Source organism: Artemia franciscana, chromosome 19, assembly GCF_032884065.1.
Source record: "Artemia franciscana chromosome 19, ASM3288406v1, whole genome shotgun sequence".
Classification (NCBI taxonomy): domain Eukaryota; kingdom Metazoa; phylum Arthropoda; class Branchiopoda; order Anostraca; family Artemiidae; genus Artemia; species Artemia franciscana.
In genome coordinates this window covers 9,050,863-9,071,297 of record NC_088881.1, presented here as the reverse complement: position 1 = coordinate 9,071,297, position 20,435 = coordinate 9,050,863, and the positions used below count along the sequence as shown (strand labels likewise).

Genomic DNA, 20,435 nt, shown 5'->3' with positions numbered 1-20,435 from the left:
CCCCAAGGGTCGTCAAGTAATTACGCTCTTTGGTTAATAGGCGTGTAGTAATTTCAAATCAATTGGACAGAATGGATTATGTTGGACATAATGGATTATTACGGCAAGCAAAGGGCCCTTTGTGGTGGAAACTTAGGCCCCTGGAAAAATCTGGGGTGGGCATTTGCCCATCCCTGACCCCACCCCCCAAATGGCGCCTCTGGAATGGCTGCAGGGTACTTCAACAAGATGGATCAACTATCAACATTATAAATGTATACAATGCAAATGGCAACAACATTGAAATTGTATGCACTATTAATGAGTTGTCAAAAGAAATTCCTGCTAATGAAGGACTGATCATAACAGGTGATTTTAATACACACAGCAAAGTTTGGTGCAAATGTGACATTGTCAGCAAATGCTGACATTGACTCATCTGGAATGAATTGCCAACCCGTAAAACATGAGTATGATATGAGTATGAGTATGATGAATATGAGCATGAAAGAAAACAATTACCGCTATTTCTAATTTTATATTTCTTTTTTGTCTAGATGGGGATGAAGGAGTTAAAAATGAAGATAATTCTGTTGAATTCAGAAGTCAGAAAATGAGTGACCTCAGGGATTTGCTGTTGGCTGATAAAATGAACACGCACGCCATTTCTCTTCTCTTGACTGCGCAGTCCCAAGTGGGAAAGAAACATAAATTTGGAGAGGTATTTGCAGATGGCTCTTCTGCTGTTTCTCGTCCTAAGCGGCTTAAGCGGGAATCCTAAAGATTTTTCCCTTTTTCTAGGGGATCTCTTGTGATTTCTACTCTTTATGTGGGAAAACTTACTTATCATTTTCCTTAAATTATGCTTTGTATTCCGAGTTCTCTTTTTATTCTACTGTGAATTTTATCAGCGTTTTAGATGAACTTCATAGAAGATCCAGTGAAACTACGGGGAGGAAAGGTCATATTCAGGGTGGAAGGCTTCTGGTTTTGAATTTACTTTTTGAATATACTTTGATATACTTTTACATCTGGGCGTAATATGGGGGAGTAGGGCTAATCCTCATCGATTCTTGACACTTAGCATTTTGTTTAGTTTTAATTCTCTAGTATTCATTTTTTTTCTGTATTTTTTATTCACACTTATGGAATTGATAGATTGGTTTTCTGATTAACCGCCATATGAAAGCAGTTATAATTCTCTAAAGTTTTTAACTCAACAATTAATCATTTTCAAGAGTTTGAGTAGAATAGGCACCTCCACTCTGTTTTTATTTTAATTTATCCTATTTAGCAACCAACGCATACCAACCAAACCAACGCACATGCGCCCGGGAGATTCAAGAAAATATTTATGTGGTTAGCTTGATTTCTTTTCAGTTACCTAATATAGTATTTGATATAGTACTAATATAGTACTATAGTACTAATATAGTCATGTCTCATAAACTTGTCTTAAGTAAAATTAGATTAAAAATAATAAAAAGGTCGCGTGATTATGTCTCAATGGGCTGTGGACGTGGAAAAATGGTTGGGGGCCCTGTTTAATTGTATGAGCTTTATTTCTTACTCTTCGTTGCTCCCAATATTTTTCTCTTTTTTTTTAAGTTCTTTGATTTCATTTGTGCATTTGTCTATATTTTTGAAGTTTTTGTGTTTAAGATTTATTATTTCACTTGTCATCTTTTTGCATGTGTCGGGTAGGGTGTTACCAAAACTTTGTTGACTTTTTTGATAAAAGTGAGTCAAAATATTAGGGATTTTGTTTGGAAAAGAAATTGTTTTCTACGGAAATGAAATAATTATAGAACGGGCAAAACTTTTAATAAGGTAATGAACCTCGCAAAAAAGAAAAAATAATCATTACTGTATTTATTAAAGAGTTTATTGTTTTTTTGTTTTTTTTTTTTTTTTTTTTTTTTTTTTTTTTTTTTTTTTTTTTTTTTTTTTTTGTCATGCAAGGTTCCCTGTCTCACTAAAGGTTTGCCGCTTTTCAGTCTTTTTATTTCGTTAAGCAAGTTTATTTTCTTAATTTTTTATCCCTAACTTGTTCCATAAGAGAAAAAGAAAATAAATCCTCAATCTGTAATAAAATTACCAACAAACAGTTAAGCGGCTTTCACACTACATACATAATTTTCAATGCAAAGTGGTTACGTTGCGCTAAGTATAACCGTCCAGACTTAAACAAGTCCTTTTACACTAGGCTGATGTAAAAATCCACAAAAGCATCATATTCATCGTTAAATATGATCACAATCATAAGTAAACTATTCAAAAATTAAAAAAAGGGAATTGGAGGTTTAAGCCCTGATGAAGCTTGAAAATAGGAAAAATTTATAAATTTACTTTCGAAATTTATCAATTGCTTATACAGAAATTCGATTTCGTTACTGCTATGTTAATTTTTTTGCATAACCGTACATAAACTTATATAACTTAAAATTCTAAGTTGCCGTTATTGTTGTGGAATCCTTTGTTTAAATCAAACACAACTTAATTAATAAACCACGTGAAAAGCAGAGATTGTCCATGGGGCAAGGGGCGCTTGCCCTGGGACATTGGGCACTTAATTATCATAATAAAAAAAGAGAGAACGAGAAATGGCTCCTTATTGTAGTTCAGATACGAATCTTAATCATAAAAAGAACAACTAATAAGTCTCCAAGAAACCCAACAAAACTCATGATTTGAATACAATGAATATTTGTTTTTCTTAAAATGGGCCAAATTAATAGAGTTGTTGTTTATTTCTAAATTGTTTATATAATTTAAATTATGTATTTGTAAATTATTCCAAGCTTTAAGCCTCTTATAAATAAGAAAATATTTTGCTCGGGTATTATGAGGAGCATGAAGAACATCCCTTTGTGGGGTATCATACGTGTGAAAATCGGACCTAGCAAGAAATGGATCCGAAAACAAAGAAGCAGAACTTAACATAAAGCCTTAAGCTTTGTTAGTGTGTAATCATTGCACTGACTACAGTAAGTGAAAGGCACATATATAGAAATTCATTTTGGGAGGGGCTACTTTGAAATAAATCCATTATATGCAAACTATAGGGGAAATAAAAGATATATATATGTTTTGTGGGGGGGGGGCAAATTAAAAGCCCTCTTACTTAGTGTTTATGCTAGTATAGTGGTCCTTGCTAAGTTCCTTTTAGAAAGAGTTTTTGCATATTATCTGTTATATTTCCACTAGTTAATTTCCGTGGCTTTTTGCAAAAAGGGCCCAAGTCCATTTTTTTTTTCCCGAAATTAGTTAAGTGTTTGGTTTGAAATTGCTCGAAGAGATCCATTGATTGGTCTATTCAAAATGAGCTTCTCTTTAATTCTAAACGAGTTATGAAGTATTCTAAAAGGGCAAAGTTATTTATCTTCTAATTAATGAACAATTAAGCACTTCTGATATTTTCAGCGAATTCCAAAGAAAAGTTAAATAGGAATCCATCTTGAAAGTTTCAAGTTTCTTAAATTCTGATTTGTGAGAAAGATTCTTTCATTGTGCGTTTTCATTTTCATTTTGCTCTCTCGTAAAATTAGGAAAAGTGGACTTATGCCCTTTTATGTGAAACGCCTCAGATTTGACGTCACTCTGCATTTCATTTTTGTATCCTTCTTTTATTGCTGTAGAGATGCCACTGAAAGAAAATGTTTAAATAGTATCCTAAATGAAGTATTCTCATTAGTCCTTTTTTTTAATCCCAGTGGTTTTATTTAGTCGTTTTATTTATTTATTTGTATTTTGTCAATACTACATATTTTTGTATTCTGAATCTTGTGTATTTTCAGTTTTATTCATCTTTTGCATAAGTTGAATTATCTATCCTTAATTTGTTAAGTTTATATCATTGGTAATGTCCTGAATAGCCTTAAGATAACTGTTTAGAATTACAAAAAGGTTGTTGATATTGACAGTCCTTTCCTTCAACAATTAGGAGAGTTTTCGGCCATCCTTTCATTTCGGTAGTTTGTTCTTTCCATCGGCAACTTTGATATCCTTTCCTTTGGCAATTTTAAATTGTTCTTTGACAATTTAATCCTTTCCTCTGGAAAAGATATTATTTCCTTTGGAAATTTGGAGATTTTCGTTAGACAGTTAGGTTATCTTTCGGCAATACTTTCCTTATGGATATCCTATCCTTCGTCAATTTTGACATTTTCCTTCGACAATTTGGACGTCCTTCGGCAATCCCTCCCTTACATTGCTTAAGAAGCTCAGGTACTGTACCATTGATGTAATTATTTTCCTCTATTTTATGCGTGAACCAGAATATAGTCACACCTGTGGATCAATTAACTCTAAATTCGTCACTATAAAAAATTTAGATTGGACTGATTCATGGTTTGTTCACACTAGCGACTACAAGTTGGTTCGCATATCAAATGTACATGAAAGACTGGAATATTGAGTTTATAAGTATCGAAGTATTTTAGTAAAGAAACGGCGTATTTTTTCCCAGGTAGATAGATGTGACGCAACTTGTGAAAAAATTACTACATTTAAAAGTTTTAATATTAGTTATGACAAAGATTCTATAAAAGATGTTTTGGTTGAAAAGTCCTCTTCCGTCATCTTGTTTTCATGTCATAGGACTTTTCATGCCATTAAAAGAGTTTTTCATGTCAGGATATGTTCCATTTTTGTATCCCCAAATTTTTACATAGAAGGATATCTAGGGATATAACAATGGGAATTGACATTATTCGTACAGTAAATAAAGTCAATATTCTATATTCATTCAACATATTGTACAACTACTAAGGACCCATCTCAGTAGTATACCGCCTGTATCCAAGAACAGTTTTGTGTGGAGTTTTATGTATTATAACCAATTCATTTCGAAAGAGATTGGACACTACAAAAAGATCAATCAGTTACAGCTGAGTTGGTTCTATACGGACACACAGGGGAGGGTTGCTGCGCAGCTCCCCTCCCTGAGATCCCTCTCTGGGAACCGTGATCATAGAATATAGTAAAAAAAAATCAAATAAACTCTTCTGCAGTGAAGATACATTTTGACTATGGAGCCCTGTAAAATAAATATAGACGTTTAAAAGCAGGTAATATAGTCTAAGCTTGTATTCACAGAGGAACCTTTGGGCACCCCTATCCCAGAAAAATTCAAGGTTTTTACAGCTTGTAAGGAGTGGCCTTCTCAAGGAAAAACTGAAGAACAATTATGAAAAATGCGGTTTTTATATCTTGAAATATAAAATACACACCCTAAATTTTGAAAAATATTTATTTGGTGGGGGAAGGGGGGCATACCTGGATTTTGAAAGATACCTTTTTGGTTTTAAAACAAGTGCCTCAACATTTTTGTGAATTGCTACCCCTGGTCCAGTAGGATCTCTTGCTAGTTATATAATGACTGCATTACCTTGGGGGAAACCCGGATTTATCCGCTATGTATGACTCAGGTTGTACAGGGTGCAGAAGAGAGTGAACTCTTTACAACCAGGAGTGCATTTTGTGCAGGCTAAAACTGGCGGACCGCCATATTTTCTTTTATAGAATCTTTGTTTTGTTTGTAAACTGCACTATTATACGTAAAGGCTTTAGTTTCTTACTCCCCGTCCATTCTAATTTTTATATCTTTGTCTTTTCAGATTTTAAACTAATTAATTTTATGTTTTGATTAGTTCTTTGCTTTTACGGTATCCTATTCATAATGTGTTTTTTTTTATATATCATGCAAGGGTGTTATAATCATATTTCAATTCTTAATTTTGTCATGCGAATTTTGTGTGTAACATTATACCCAGGGTTTTATTTCTTGTAAATTTTCTGAGTTTTACACCCTAAATCCCGTTGTTTCTATATACCCTACCAGTCATATCTTCATAATTTAAGTTAGAAACAGTTCTAGCTTTCCTTTTTTTAGTTCTATTAATTTTTATTAATTTATGAGCAATTTTTATTAACTTTTTAGTTCCATCAATTTTCTATTTAAGAAAATTGGTAAATTAGAGGAGTACTTTCCAGTTGCCATTGTTTCGTATTTTAAAAAGAATCTATAAATTAGAAACGAAAAAGAACTTAAAACGTTTTTTGGTTTTCATTTCCTTACTCAAGTTTTTTTATGCGAATAATTCTTAGAAGTGCGCTTTTTTTTATAAAAAAAAGAATAACTAGAAATAATATAATAACTAGATAACTAGAAATAATAACTAGAAAAAAATAAATGACTAGAATAAATAGAGAATAAAAGAAAACTAGAATAACTAGAAATTTTCAGCTTTCCTCTCCATAGCTAAAGTTTTGTAGTTTTATTAAATTAAATGGTATTAAACATAAATATATACGTGCAATATACATAATTTAGCTTCATACTATTAATAAATTAAATGTAAAATGTATTTATATAATATTTAATGTAACAAAAATTAGAGTCGTAACATATATGCTACATTATGTAATATATAACAGATCTATAAATTAAATGAAGCTGATTTTTTTTATTTATCTTCTTATTCAAAGTTGTCAAATTCTTAAATCAAACTAAATTAAATAAAAACAATCTATCTTTTCTTTTCTAAAGTTATACCATTTCTAATTGTCTACAATGAATTATTTATATATATGCGAATACCGTTACTAGGTATCTAAGTTGCACTTAAAAAGCAATTATTTTTGTTTTTAATAAAAGGCGATGATTTTACGACAAAATTCACACTTTGAATTGTTACTGAAAATTCAAATACATATTTGGATTGGTGTCAAATTTATAATATAGACAGGTAGCTTTAATTAGTTTTTAATTATCAAATTGACTAAAGAATATTAAATAACGCCCAACCTAACTCTATATAAATATTAGGCAGGCTACATAGGTTTTTTCGTTGTTTTTTTTTTTTTTTGCATTTTAGCTTTATTCTTATAAAATGGAACTTTTTCGGAAAGGATTAAAAATTTTTTTTTGCATTTTTTAGCTTTATAAAAAAAATATTCTGAAGGATCCCGGGATTCCATAATTTATTATTGGATAAATGAATGAGCACATTCAGTATTTATCGCTTGTGAAAGTGCGAAAAATATTATTAACAGTAAACCATTGAATCTATAATAATTAATTATGGTAACTAAAACATAATTAATTTAAATGTATCATATCTTACCTTCTTCTTTGACTCTTTACTCTCCATTTTCAACTACGAAGGTTTTGTCGTTGTGTTTTTCAACCTAACTGAACTGTTGGCAATATTGGATGATAAAAAAAAAAACCTTTATCCTTACTGTTATGAGTATAATAAAGCATATATATAATAAGCAAGTAATGATATAAGTAAATACTCTTAAGCTCTTAGTAGATACATATAAGTAATATGCATATAAGTAATATAATACATATAGTAATATACATAATAAGTAAATACACTAAGCTCCCCGACACTTAAGCTCTCTACCACAATTCGCTGTGAAAGGTTGTTCCACAACAGAATTGTTCGAGAAATGAATGATATTTTTAAAGGCGGATGGAAAGAAAATTAATGTTAAATGTAATAAAAAAAATGCAAAGAGCAACGGACGAATGTTTACAACATAGTGATCAGCTTTAGAATATTTGCTTCTCAAAACCAAGCGTCACTTGCGCCCGAGAATCGAAATACTGTTCGGAAACCGAGTCTTTTTACTCCCGAATTTTTTGTTCGAAAACAAATTTGTTTAAACAGCGGAAAGTTCGAGAATCGATGTTTGACAGTAAGCATTGGCAGTTTTGTTTCGCTCTGTCCCTTAATTTTCGGAAACAATTTTCATTAGCAGTTTTTGTTTCGCTCTGTCCTTTATTTTCGAAAACAATCTGTCGAAAACAAATTTTTTTAAACGGTGAAAATTTCTAGAATCGATGTTTGACAAATATTAGCAGTTTTTGTTTCGTTCTGTCCCTTAATACTTTTTTTCGCATTTGTTTAATTTAATTTTTGTATCTTTTTTCTAAGTGTAGATTATTATATGACTAACTTACGTGCTGTTTAGGGAATGCTGTGTATACACTAGAAACATGTGTGATTTAGTGTACCTGGGTTATAAAGTTGTATTAAAAATATAGTACATTTATTTTTTGGAATAATTCTCTCTCTGTTTACTATAGTATAATAAAGTATTCTACTCAATTTCGTCTTAAGAATTTACAAATATTCTCGTACGAGTTGCAGGAAAAGTGGAACAATTGACCGAAAAGCCGAACTTCTAAAAAAGAAAAAAGTCCAGTGCAATGCTATGTCGGCTAACCTATTACATATAATCAAGTGTCCTCCAATCTGTCTATATATCTGTCCTCCTCTCTTCTTATAAAAAGGCCATATCCCAAATTTTTGTTCGGGGAAGGCGGGGGAGGGTACAAAAAATTACAAAACGCAACAAATAATCTTTGTGTGGGAAGTTGTTATTTTTTAAATAAGGACTTTTTTTGGGGGGGGGGGGGTTCAAACCCGATATTCTCCTCCATGGATACGATTTTGCCCTCTAGTGATTTGGAGAAAGGTTAGATTTTTTTCATGTGAACCTGCTTGTATTTTGGAGACATGTCAATACGAACGGACTACAAATAATTGACGAGGATACGTTGGGCACATAGATTGTCTGTCAAGACAGAGATCATCTCTATTTAGTCGCAGCGCATCCCCAAGCAGGGAAAACCATCTTGAGATTGTCTGTCAGGACATCATCTCTAGTTAGTCGCAGTGCATCCCCAAGCAGGGAAAACCATCTTGAGATTGTCTGCCAGGACATCATCTCTAGTTAGTTGCAGCGCATCCCCAAGCAGAGAAAACCATCTAGTGACTGAGATGTAGATGTGCCCAGGTTTATACAAAGCCTCCATACATTTGAATTTCCTTGGGACTTCTGGCTGTCCACTTCTAAGTCGACTTAAGTGCTTTGTGTAAACATGAAATAAGTAGCTAATGACGGAATTGAAGCCACATGGTCCGCATGAGCGATGGCAAGATCCAAATGACGTGTAGCACTGATTTCTTTCAGTTCAAAAGTTCTAAACATTTGCATGAAGATTCTCCATTTTCCTTCTACGCAAAACATAAATTATTCAATTTACCTAATTAAAAACTGTTTATTTAAGGCACAGATAAGAATTATTTGATACAGACGTCTATTTGCCCTATCCTACATTGTTAAAAAAAGGGTTGGGAATCCAGGTGTCTTTAATCTTAGATTCCGAGAAGACTGTTTCAGCATCTTTATCTGGACACTTGACAAAATCAATCAAGTCAACCTCAGTTTCAAGGGTTTCACTGCGTTACAAAACACATATGGGTAGCTGCTTCTCTGTCAAAACATCAGTGGTTTCGCCTATAACGACAGAAAAAGGCATCCTGTTCACACTTTCCAATAGAACATCCTTATAATAAGTTAAAAAGCCCCCAAAATGTGTTAGCTTCAATTATTCTGCATATTATGGAGAAAGAATTGTTTTCTTACCTTGTTTACTTCTCAATAGTGCCAAATCCATGCTTATATTCAACAAATTGTTATCCGTTGGTTTTCAAAGTCACTTTCGGTTTAACTCCCCCTCCCCCCTAATTCCTTGAGGTGATGTAAAATCACAAAATTATAGAAGGGAGGTGGCAAAAATGTAACTTTCAAGTTCTATGTGGAACAAATTTGCTGTATTTTTCGATAAGGGTTTATTTCAAAATCTAATAAGGACAAGAATCTAGGTGTAGGGGCAATCCGCGGGGGAATTTTCAGGGGGGCACCTAGAGTCCACTAGAATATCGTAGGGGTATTGATCTGGGTAACCATCCCAGGTCTCAAAATTAGGTTTTTATTTACCCTACCCCAAAAGGCATGCATTAACTGGTCATTCAGCTTCAGATTAATTGAAATTTCGACAAAAAGCTTGATTTCATTTAAGGCTTCACTTAATAATTGTGCCCCATAGAACTATTAAAATGTTAGATCTGATTGACAGCGAAAAAAGTGAATTGACAGGTAGCGAAGGTCTCCTTGATATTGGTACCTGCGAGATACATTCGGTACCCAACGCTTTTCGGAAATGCTTGCAGGAAATGATACATTCGGTATCTTTTCGGGAAATGCTTGAAGGATACATTCGGTACCCAACGCTTTTCGGAAATGCTTGCAGGAAATGCCCCCAACCACGCATTGCACCCCGGCCGAGGGCTGAGAATCAGGAGATCGGCACCTGCGCTACGCGAACCCTAATCGGTTTGCATGCGAAAGTTTGCTTTGTTTGCTTTTGCAGGAAATCGGCGATAATTGCTCCGATCTGATCATCAAAGGGGCTGGCCGGCTAGACAAGAATACTACGTGAATGTTCAAGAGAAAAGTGGTGTTTCTAAGACCCACTTCTTAAAACACGTACCCACCAGATGGGTAACAATAGGACCTGCCTCTTCAAGACTAAGGGAACAGATGCCACCTCTGTCTGAGTACTTTGTTGTCTATATTCCTAAAAACCCTAAAACCCTAGTCTTACAACCCTAAAAACCCTAGTCTTATGTACAAAGCGATCATCTGACTCATCAAACAACCAACGATAAAAGCAGCGTGTCTTTAGACCATTGAAATAGAAAACTGAAAGTGAAACGAGAAGTAAACTTCTCATTCTAGTCCAAGTTTATTCATATGCCAATTTGAAAATATTGAGCCAAATAGGGGCTGAGTGGTATGGAGGTTGAGTCAAACGGGATTGAGCTTAATAGGGATTGAGTTAAGCAAGGGATGGGCCAAACGGGGATTCAACGGGGACGCACGTTCATAATTCAAGGAAAATAATGTCATCGATTCGAACTTTTTTGCAAAATTCGGTCGTTCGAATACAGGTTGAAATTAAACAAGTTTTACAGAATGGCAGAATCCTAATCAAAACTAGTACATTATTCGTAAAAGAAACGATTTGACATTGGTAAACTTGTAATTAAAGCTAAAACTCAAATACTTTGACTTTCATTCAACGACTCCAGCTAAAGGGTTTCCATCTCCGCCTTGGGCACTACGTCTCTATACCTCTACCTTAGACACTATGACATATGTTTTCCATTTCTAATATTTTCATTTCTACGCTTAGTCTTGGTGATTTGAAAATATTATTGAACACAATTACGAACACTTTTGCATAAGATTTGATCACTTATCCATTTTGAAGATCAACTGAAAACTAGTTCAAGCAACCCTGAACCAACTTGCTTGCCTCTTATAGCGAAATCCTCGAAATGGTATATGAGCGGGGTGTCACAACTTCCAGGTTAGTAAATTAGATTTCGTAGCAAAAACTCAATAATCCAGTGTACGGGTTGACCTATTCAAATCCACCGTCACGACCTTTTCAAGGTCAGTGGGGTAGTGGTGACAACCTTCTCATGGTGCCGCTGAAAGTAATAGACAGAAATACGGGCCAATTACGGCTGATTTCAGTCACTGCTCAGCCATAGACCATAATGGTTGGGTTTTTGTGGAATACACTGCTGGGTTTAGATGGATTGGAACCAGTACTTGCTGTCAAAATCTCAGGTCAATTTCCCTGGACATATATAGCACCAACCAATATGTAAGAAAAGACCCGTAGTTGAGGAAACCGAAGAAGGGGAAAAACATTTTCTTGCTAGTACTATTTCTTATGATCAAGTGCCACTTGCTGCTGATGGCTGGCGAATTGTGGATAGCAGCCCCTTTTCTTTTGAGGTACAAGGATTGCCTACCCCATCTAGTCAGAAGCTGGTGGTTGGGCTTTTTGGGATAGGATAAAACGATGGTGGACACCTGTAAACTTCCGACGAAGGTTCTTCTGCAAAAGCAAAAGAAAAATGGGCTAATCCTACCTCAAAACTCAGATTGTACTTCTCAGTTGTTATTTCTTTTGTGCTTTAATGTCTCAAGAAAATCAGACTTCATGAATCAATATAACCGTAATTTTGTTCTTAATTTTTTTCTCTTATGATGTTGACCCGGGCCATTTCTAAGTGTCCTGAAATTTCCGAGCAGATCAGCAGAAAATTGACATAATCCCATTTTTCTTCCAAAATTTGTTGCCCTCATTCAAATGCTTGTCATTCGGTCTATTTAGCCTGAAAGTCTTACAGCAATCAGAGAAAAACATTTTTTGGCATTTTTCAGGTATGATGAAACGGCTAAACCAAACCTTTTTAAAACTTTGTCCCCTCTTAGGGTCGTTCGGTCAAGTGTATATGTCCAGTGAGATGCAAGCCGATTGGAGAAACAACAAATTCGGATCCATTTAGGGCTTGACGAATCAACATAACAAGTTGTTTATAATAGTTAATGTAGTCTTTGAGTTCCCCTTATCCCTGTTCGCATACCCTGTAAGTTCAAGTTGGCCCAGTTCCAGGTGTCACCTGGAAAATGTTTCGCGTTCATTGAGTTCTCCCCAGTCTCATCTTCGTGCTATGAGAATTACAGGCCTATCAGAGACTAAGCGAGTCTTAGACTCAATTTTGATACAGTCAAAATATGTTTCAAATTCGTGTTTTTATAAACTATATTTGCTTTCTTTAAATAAAATAATATTTCAAGTACTTACTGTGAGGTTTTTTGAGGGGTTGAGATTTAGGACAGAGAGTTAGGCATAAATTTAGTTTTGCATCGCTACTAAATTCCAATTACCGCAGCTTGAACTTGTGTTGTTTTTGAACTGATGGAGAATTTCATAGCTTTCATCTAAGCAAAGATAAACTAAAGCACATTTTACGATAATTCTGATTTGAGCGTAAATCCGATATAGGCCTACTATATCCAGTGGTAGATTAAAGAACAGACATGGAAAAATGTAACGCCCATTTTTAGCGCCCATAACGCAAGTCATGAATCTATACAACCAATTAGATGTATCTTTGAATGTGTATCCAAACTGAAAATGGCTCCAAAACTTTTAATGCTAGGAAAATTGTCCAATTTATAAGCTTGAAATTTATCCAATTCCTAATCTAGGATGTCCTTGAAGTCGTAAAGCCGGACGAACTTCATATAAGAACTCGAAGGCAAAATACTCAAATAAAACAGATTGAAGCGATTCATATTCTGGTTCTGAGTCAGGCCGAGACTCAAAGAATTTTAACTTCAATAGACAGTGTTTTTAATTCGCTATCATAAATAAGAAGAAAACACAAAAGTTTTACATTTTTTTAATTAAGCTTAAAAAAATATCAAAGATGCACGTTCATTATTTACTTGTTTTCTTTCGCTCTTTATCTATCTCGTCTCTTTCACGTTTTACGGCTGACCATTCAGTTTTTTTTTCGCTTGCAAAGAAAACAAGGCTATTTCTTTGTTGTCTATATACGGCCTGCAAAAAATATAGGTATTAGAATAAATAATAACAAAAATAAGATTTTTTGCGTGCAAATATTAGTTCAACCAGGGATAAATACTTTTATTAGAAAGTAAAAAACAATGACTAAAACTCCGGATATTTCAATCACGGGGGCCGGCGCCTAACCCTCCTCCCGGCATTTGCCCCCGGAAAATACCCCCGCAGAAAATACTCCCTGGAAAATACCCCTGAAGAAAATACCTCCCAGGAAAATAGCCCCCCTGAGGAAAACACTCCTCCCCCCAGAAAATACCTCCCTGGAAAATACCCCCGGTAAATACCCCCCGTGGAAAATAAGGCTTATTAAATTTGAGAATTTCGAGTTTTTTTCTGTAGGAGGAAGGAATTTTGGTATTTGTGTCTTATTGGCCACTCACTCAAGTTTACGCTATGTAAAACTCGAGAACAAATTGGTTTCTTTCATGTTCAAAGTCGCTTGGCTGAGCTGGGGTAATATTCATTGAAATAATGGGAGGGGGAATCACATTCGCCACTCCAAAGCAATCTTTAAAAAAAATTATCAGTCCAATCTGGATCGTCGTCGTTATTAGAAGGCAAGTCAGTATGGTGATTATTATGAAATATATTATCAGCACCCACCTCTCCAAACAATCTTTCAGTAGTTTATCTTACCATTCTAGTTTATTGTTGTCAGGTGGCAAGTCAATAAGGTGATCATCTTGGAGTTGTATTGGCGGTGACAATACAGGTAGTTACATACCGTCAAAGAGGTTGTACGTCCCCTAAGTTGGCGGTGACAATTCAGCTAGGCTGACTTAGAATAATAATAATAGAATCTATTTTCTTTAATTTATTTATTAACTTTAATTTATTTTATTTATTTAATAAAAAATAAAATTTTATAAATAAAAATAAATATATAAATAAAATATATATTTATATAAATAAAAAAAAATATGAATTATATATAAATTTATTTATATATAAATAAAAAAACATAATTTTATTTATCTAATAATTTATTTTCTTTAAGAAATTGGTACTATTTTGTAAAGCTGAAAAAAGGAATATTAACGAGCTTTATTTTCATTTCATTTAAAACATATAAAAATTAATAAATAAAAATTAATTTAATTAAAAATTAAAAATTAATTAATAAATAAAAATTAATTAATTAATAATAAAAATTAATAATACACACATACACACACGCACGCACACATAAACACACACACACGAACACCCAAACCTACACGCATGAGGTCATTTTGGTAATGTTGATGAATCTTCATTGACCTAGAATTAATTTTTTTTTTTTAATATTCATCGATGTTACTTACCCTCATCGTGTATGCAAACGAAAAGAAAATAGAATACATAGAGAGAAAACACTATTTAACAATGTCAAATAAAAGTAGTTATAGTAGTAGTAGTAGTAGTAGTAGTAGTAGTAGTAGTAGTAGTAGTAGTAGTAGTAGTAGTAATAGTAGTAGTAGGAGTGATTAGACATAGTTATAAAATAATTCAAACTTAAACCTAATAGAAATTACTGTCAGTGAATAAATGAGACCCGAAACGAAACAAATGAATGAGACCAGAAATATTGCAATGAACAATCAAGTTAAACTTAGAAAGAAGGCCTTTCAACTCTGCAGAACGAAATGGCTATCTTAAAATTTTGATCAGATTACTATGAGAAAAGGGGGTGTGAGAGGGGGCCTAGTTGCCCTCCAATTTTTTGGTCACTTAAAAAGGGCTCTAGAACTTTTAAATTCCCTTCAAATGAGCCCTGTCAGGATATTCTAGGACCACTGGGTCGATACGATGACTCCTGGAAAAAAACGCATCCATGATTCTTCTTCTGGCAAAAAAATAAAAAATTCCACATTTTTTCAGATAGGCGCTCGAAACCTCTACAGTATGGTTCTCTGATACGCTGAATCTGAAAATGTGATTTTCACTAAGGTTCCATAACTTTTAGGGGGGTATTCACCCTTTTTTTCAAAAATCGAGGAAATTTTCTTAGGCTTGTAACCTTTGATAGGTAAGACTAAACTTAATGAAACTTACATATTTGAAATGAGCACAAAACACCAATTCTTTTGATATATCTTTTGGGATCAAAATCGTTTTTTAGAGTTTCGGTTATTACTGAGCCGGGTCGCTTGTCACTTACAGTTCGTTACCACGAACTTTTTGATATAAACTATTTGAGTTAGAAGATTTTCTTACCAGCAGTCCCTCTGTTTCTTTGTGGTAATTTCGTGCTCGGAGTGCACTGTGACGGCCATTAAACAAAAATTAACAATAAAGAAGGCGTGAAAAATAAGAAGGCGTGGTAAATAAAGAGGCGTGAAACATAGTGGATTGTTGGCAAAATCAATGTCTCCGGCCTTCTGGCGCAAGAATTGATTTCATAAAATTGCAGGTCAAAGAGATCTTACTCCACTTTTTCAAATATTAACAAAATATTACCAAAATTTTACATATTTTACCATGTCTTTACATATTTATTTTAGCCTTGCTAAAACTTCGTCTCAGTTGCTAAAATCCCTCATAAAAAAAATCAGTGAGTCAGGTAGGCCCAAGTCCTTCCCAGGCTTCATTAGAATTTCGTATAGTAAGGGCTCATTGTATATACAATAGATTAAGGCAGTAATGAGCATACATACTCCTTGGAACATTTTTTGGTTAAAAAAGTAATTGCTTATAGAATTTCTGTGTTTTTGAAAACTCAGCAAACCTCTCTCAGAACTAACAAAAGCATTCATTGGTGTATTCTTTGTACTTTTTCCTTTTGCTATTAAGCCATGTCCTTTTACTTTACTATTAATTACTATTATTCGTTTGGCTTATTAAGGCAAAGTTAGTCAAGTACCGTCACAGTTGGTGACAAATCTTGACGGGGTGTGGCAAGAACCACCCTATGTTAGTTCACCCTGATTTGTTACTCATTTCGAGGTCGCTTGGACAACTTCCCGTAACAAGGCTACAAGGGCAAATGAAGACGGGGTTTTATATTTACAGACCCCTTCAAAGATTTAGCTTTCAAACCAAAAGATCTTTGAAAAAATCACACTAATTAAGCAGTAACAAAAATCTAAAGGCAAAAACTTGAAAAATTACTTATACAAGATGCAATATCGCATTATAAGACTCGAAAATACTGCTAGGACAAAGGTGGGAGTCCTGGCTGAAATGAATAAACCCTAAATGGGTCCAAAAAACGTCTACAATTGCTAAACCAGAATTCAGCTTCGAACTCAACTCCAATTGAAACTTAGGATGTTCGAGAAATTTAGATAATAAAGTGAATACTGACCCTGCCATCCTTTAGATGCTGAAATTCATAGTCTAGCATTTCTAGCTCTTGCATCTAAAAAAAAAAACAAAGAAAAAACAGTAATCACAAAAAAGATAATCTTGAACAGGCCATTAGTGCAGAAATAATATATCACAGAAATAAAAACTAAGCTAATACGGCCATTTTGTAGATATATCTTAATAATTAATAATAAAAAATAATTAAATTAAAAAAATAATTAAAAAAATTAAAGCAAATAATTAATAATTAAAATATTAAAAAATAGTTAAATAATATATTAAAAAAATTAATATATTAATATTAAAATTAATTATTTTAAAAAATATATGTATTGCTGCATAGGCAAAAAAAGGTTTCATTATAAATAATCCACTCTGCTGAATCCGCTGAGGATATGAATATGCATATATATATATATATATATATATATATATATATATATATATATATATATATATATATATATGTATATGCTATCTTTGTAAGTAAGCAATAATTGTGTATGTATATATATATATATATGTTCCCAAAATGGTTCCATTCTTTCGGGAAATTTTTTATCTTGAGATATTCTCGTATAAAAAACAATAAAAATCGTATAAATAGGTTAGAACTCTGATAAAATTTGTTAAGAGCCTTAATTTTTGTTTTTGCAAATGACTTCATGTGCTATGTTAGTACGTCTTATAAGCATTTCTTTTGACATCATATGTGGCATCATATAAGCATTTTCCAATATGATGTTATGATAGCATAAATAAGATAGTTGAGTTTCCAACACAACAGTTATTTATATAATGCAATGTCTGGTGGAAGGCTCAAAAATGAAAATTTGCAATTGAAGTTACTATGTATGATGATTCTTTGGAACCAACACCTGAAATATCAAACGTAATAAGATATGAAATTCGACAACCTGGACCATCAATTGCGACAGCATCAATACGGACAGCTATAGTAAAGGTTATTGCTAAATTGTCTGAAGTAATCAAAATCTAAAACCGTGTCAAAAATGAAAATGAAGAGCAAAGACACGGGCGGTTAGAAGATATGCGAAAACTACAATTAGAGAGGCTCAAAAATAAACTTAAGAGCAAAGACACACACAGTTAGAAGATATGCAACACCAAGCATGTGGGCGAGTCAATGGAAATTGACCTGGACAGTGAGAATCAAAACGTGTCAAAATTAAAAATGATAGCGATGGTGATTGGGTTATGGATTTTGACATAAGGTCATCAATGCCTACCATACCTTTGAAAATTAGATAAATTAGAAAATTAGATAAATCGTTGGAAGAAAAACAAATTTTTGTCCCACCGCCTGAACATTTAAAAGAAACAAAGGTTCGGCGATATGTCTTTCATTATGACAAAAGACAAGTCAAGGCAAAAGAAGAATTTTTTGTCCTACCACCTGAACAATTAAAAGAAACAAAGGTGGTCGTCAATGCTTTCAACACCTTTGAAAATCAAAAACCTGGATTTGATAAATCGTAGGAAGAAAAAGAAGTTTTTGTCCCACCACCTGAACAATTAAAAGAAACAAAGGTTCAGCGATATGTCTTTAATTATGACAAAAGACAAGCCGAAGCAAAAGTTAAAGGTCAAATAAAATAAACTTAATTTTATAAAGGCACTACTTCTAGTTTAAGGTCTATTTGGACTTCATGATATCAAGAAAAGGCTCAAATTGTCTGCGTTTAGAAGACAAGCGACAGTGAGAATCTATATTTGGAAGCGTGCCCAGTGCCACGGCCTGGCTGCAAAGCCCGGTACTATATATATATATATATATATATATATATATATATATATATATATATATATATATATATATATATAACAGTTGCTTAGATATGCAAGGATTTGTAGTAATTATATTGATTTTAAAAATAGATGTAAAATTTTAAGCCAAAAATTAATTTTAAAAGGTTTTTCTGCAAATAAATTAACTTGGCAATTTAAAAATTTATTTTTCATTATAACGAACTTTTAAATAAATACCATAAGAATTATCTTGAAATACTTAGCGAAATCTTTGGTTAATTTTGATTTTCCTTGTTACTGAGTTTGGCGTGTCCCTAATTTTTGACAGTGGATTTCCGGAGGATTTTGCATATATTGTCGTTTCAAATGGTCTTATTTTACATTCATTTCCTTGATTTTTATCTAGGACACATTTATATTAATAGAGAATTTTGGACATAGTGAAAATTTTTGAATAATTGTTTAGTTTTAATATAGATTGTAAACTTAATAGATTGTAACTTAAACACAGAAACTAAGGTAGGATAAGCTTGTTTTGGTGCTACTTGGTTGTTTTACCTTTGCTTGTTTTTTCATAGGCATATATTTTGGCGGTGATACCTAACACGGGGATACCATAGGCAATTTATGGTAGGCACGCGACTTGCCTGGGTAGAGAATTTAAAGTGCCGAAACCCTATAGGCAAGTGTGTATTCTCCTGATGAGCCCTTGTGTTGGGTTGTTACCTCTGAGTTATTTGTCTTTTTTTCTGTTTGGTAAAAGACGACTTATACTTACTGACGACACGACTGCCTGTCCATGGATTATTCTTTACGGTTGATTGTGTATGGCTATGCTGTTTGATCTGTGATTGTATGGATGAGTAGGGTTAAGGCCTCATTCAAGTGCTGATCTATATTAATCAATAATGTAAGAAAACAGTCTTCCTTTTCTCCTTCTGTCTTTTTTTTTTTTTTTGTGTGTGTGTGTGTGTTTGTGCTGTTTCACTGGTGATTTCCCTTCTCATTATATATATATATATATATATATATATATATATATATATATATATATATATATATATATATATATATATATATATATATATATATATATATATATATATATATATATATATATATATATATATATATATATATATATATATATATATATATTTATATTTATATTTATATATATATATATATATATATATATATATATATATATATATATATATATATATATATATATATATACTAGCTGTTGGGCCCCCCCCCGCGCGCGTAAGTCGTTACGCGCCATTGTAGTTGTGTCCCTATGTCCCACCTGTGAATATATATATATATATATATATATATATATATATATATATATATATATATATATATATATATATATATATATATATATATATATATATATATATATATATATGTTTTTAACTACGTAAAACTTGCGAATATACAACATTCTTTGTTGTCTCATTGTCTGTGCATATAAATAGATTGTCAGGTTTACCGACTCTTGAACATGCAACATATAATGGTCCATGGAAAAACAATCCGTATTCACATCTATACCTCATGATTCTAATGATTGCCCTTGAGCTTTGTTGATGGTGATTGCTAATCGACGATTCCCTGTGTCGCCGTCGTCATTTATATATCCCCCTGTGCCCCCCGGCGTCCCCGTTGTAGTTGTGTCCCTGTGTCCCGGTCGTCATTTATATTCCCTGTGTCCCGGTCGTCATTTGTGTCCCGGTGTCCCAGTCTGTGATTTCTCTTTGAGGGTCCCGGGCGTCATTTATATTCCTTGTGTCCCGGTGTCCCGGTCGTCATTTGTGTCCCGGTGTCCCGGTCTGTATATACATTCGTTTTTGAATTGGTCTTTTTCTTAGGTTTTAGTTTTTTACCTTTTTTTAGTTTTTTTTAGTTATACCTCATGATTCTAATGATTGCCCTTGAGCTTTGTTGATGGTGATTGCTAATCGAACATTCCCTGTGTCTCCGTCGTCGTTTATATATCCCCCTGTGCCCCCCCGGCGTCCCCGTTGTAGTTGTGTCCCTGTGTCCCGGTCGTCATTTATATTCCCTGTGTCCC

At 33.3% G+C, this 20,435-nt stretch overlaps 1 long non-coding RNA gene across 1 annotated transcript; it reads right to left on the bottom strand.

Annotated features, from left to right (window-relative positions):
• Nucleotides 1-13,093: 13,093 nt before the first annotated feature.
• On the bottom strand, nucleotides 13,094-16,711 carry LOC136039260 (uncharacterized). Its single transcript, XR_010620397.1, has 2 exons — nucleotides 16,581-16,711; nucleotides 13,094-13,270 (listed from the first exon to the last, which is right to left on the bottom strand). It is a non-coding gene; the product is annotated as an uncharacterized LOC136039260 (long non-coding RNA).
• Between the last annotated feature and the right edge of the window lie 3,724 nt (nucleotides 16,712-20,435).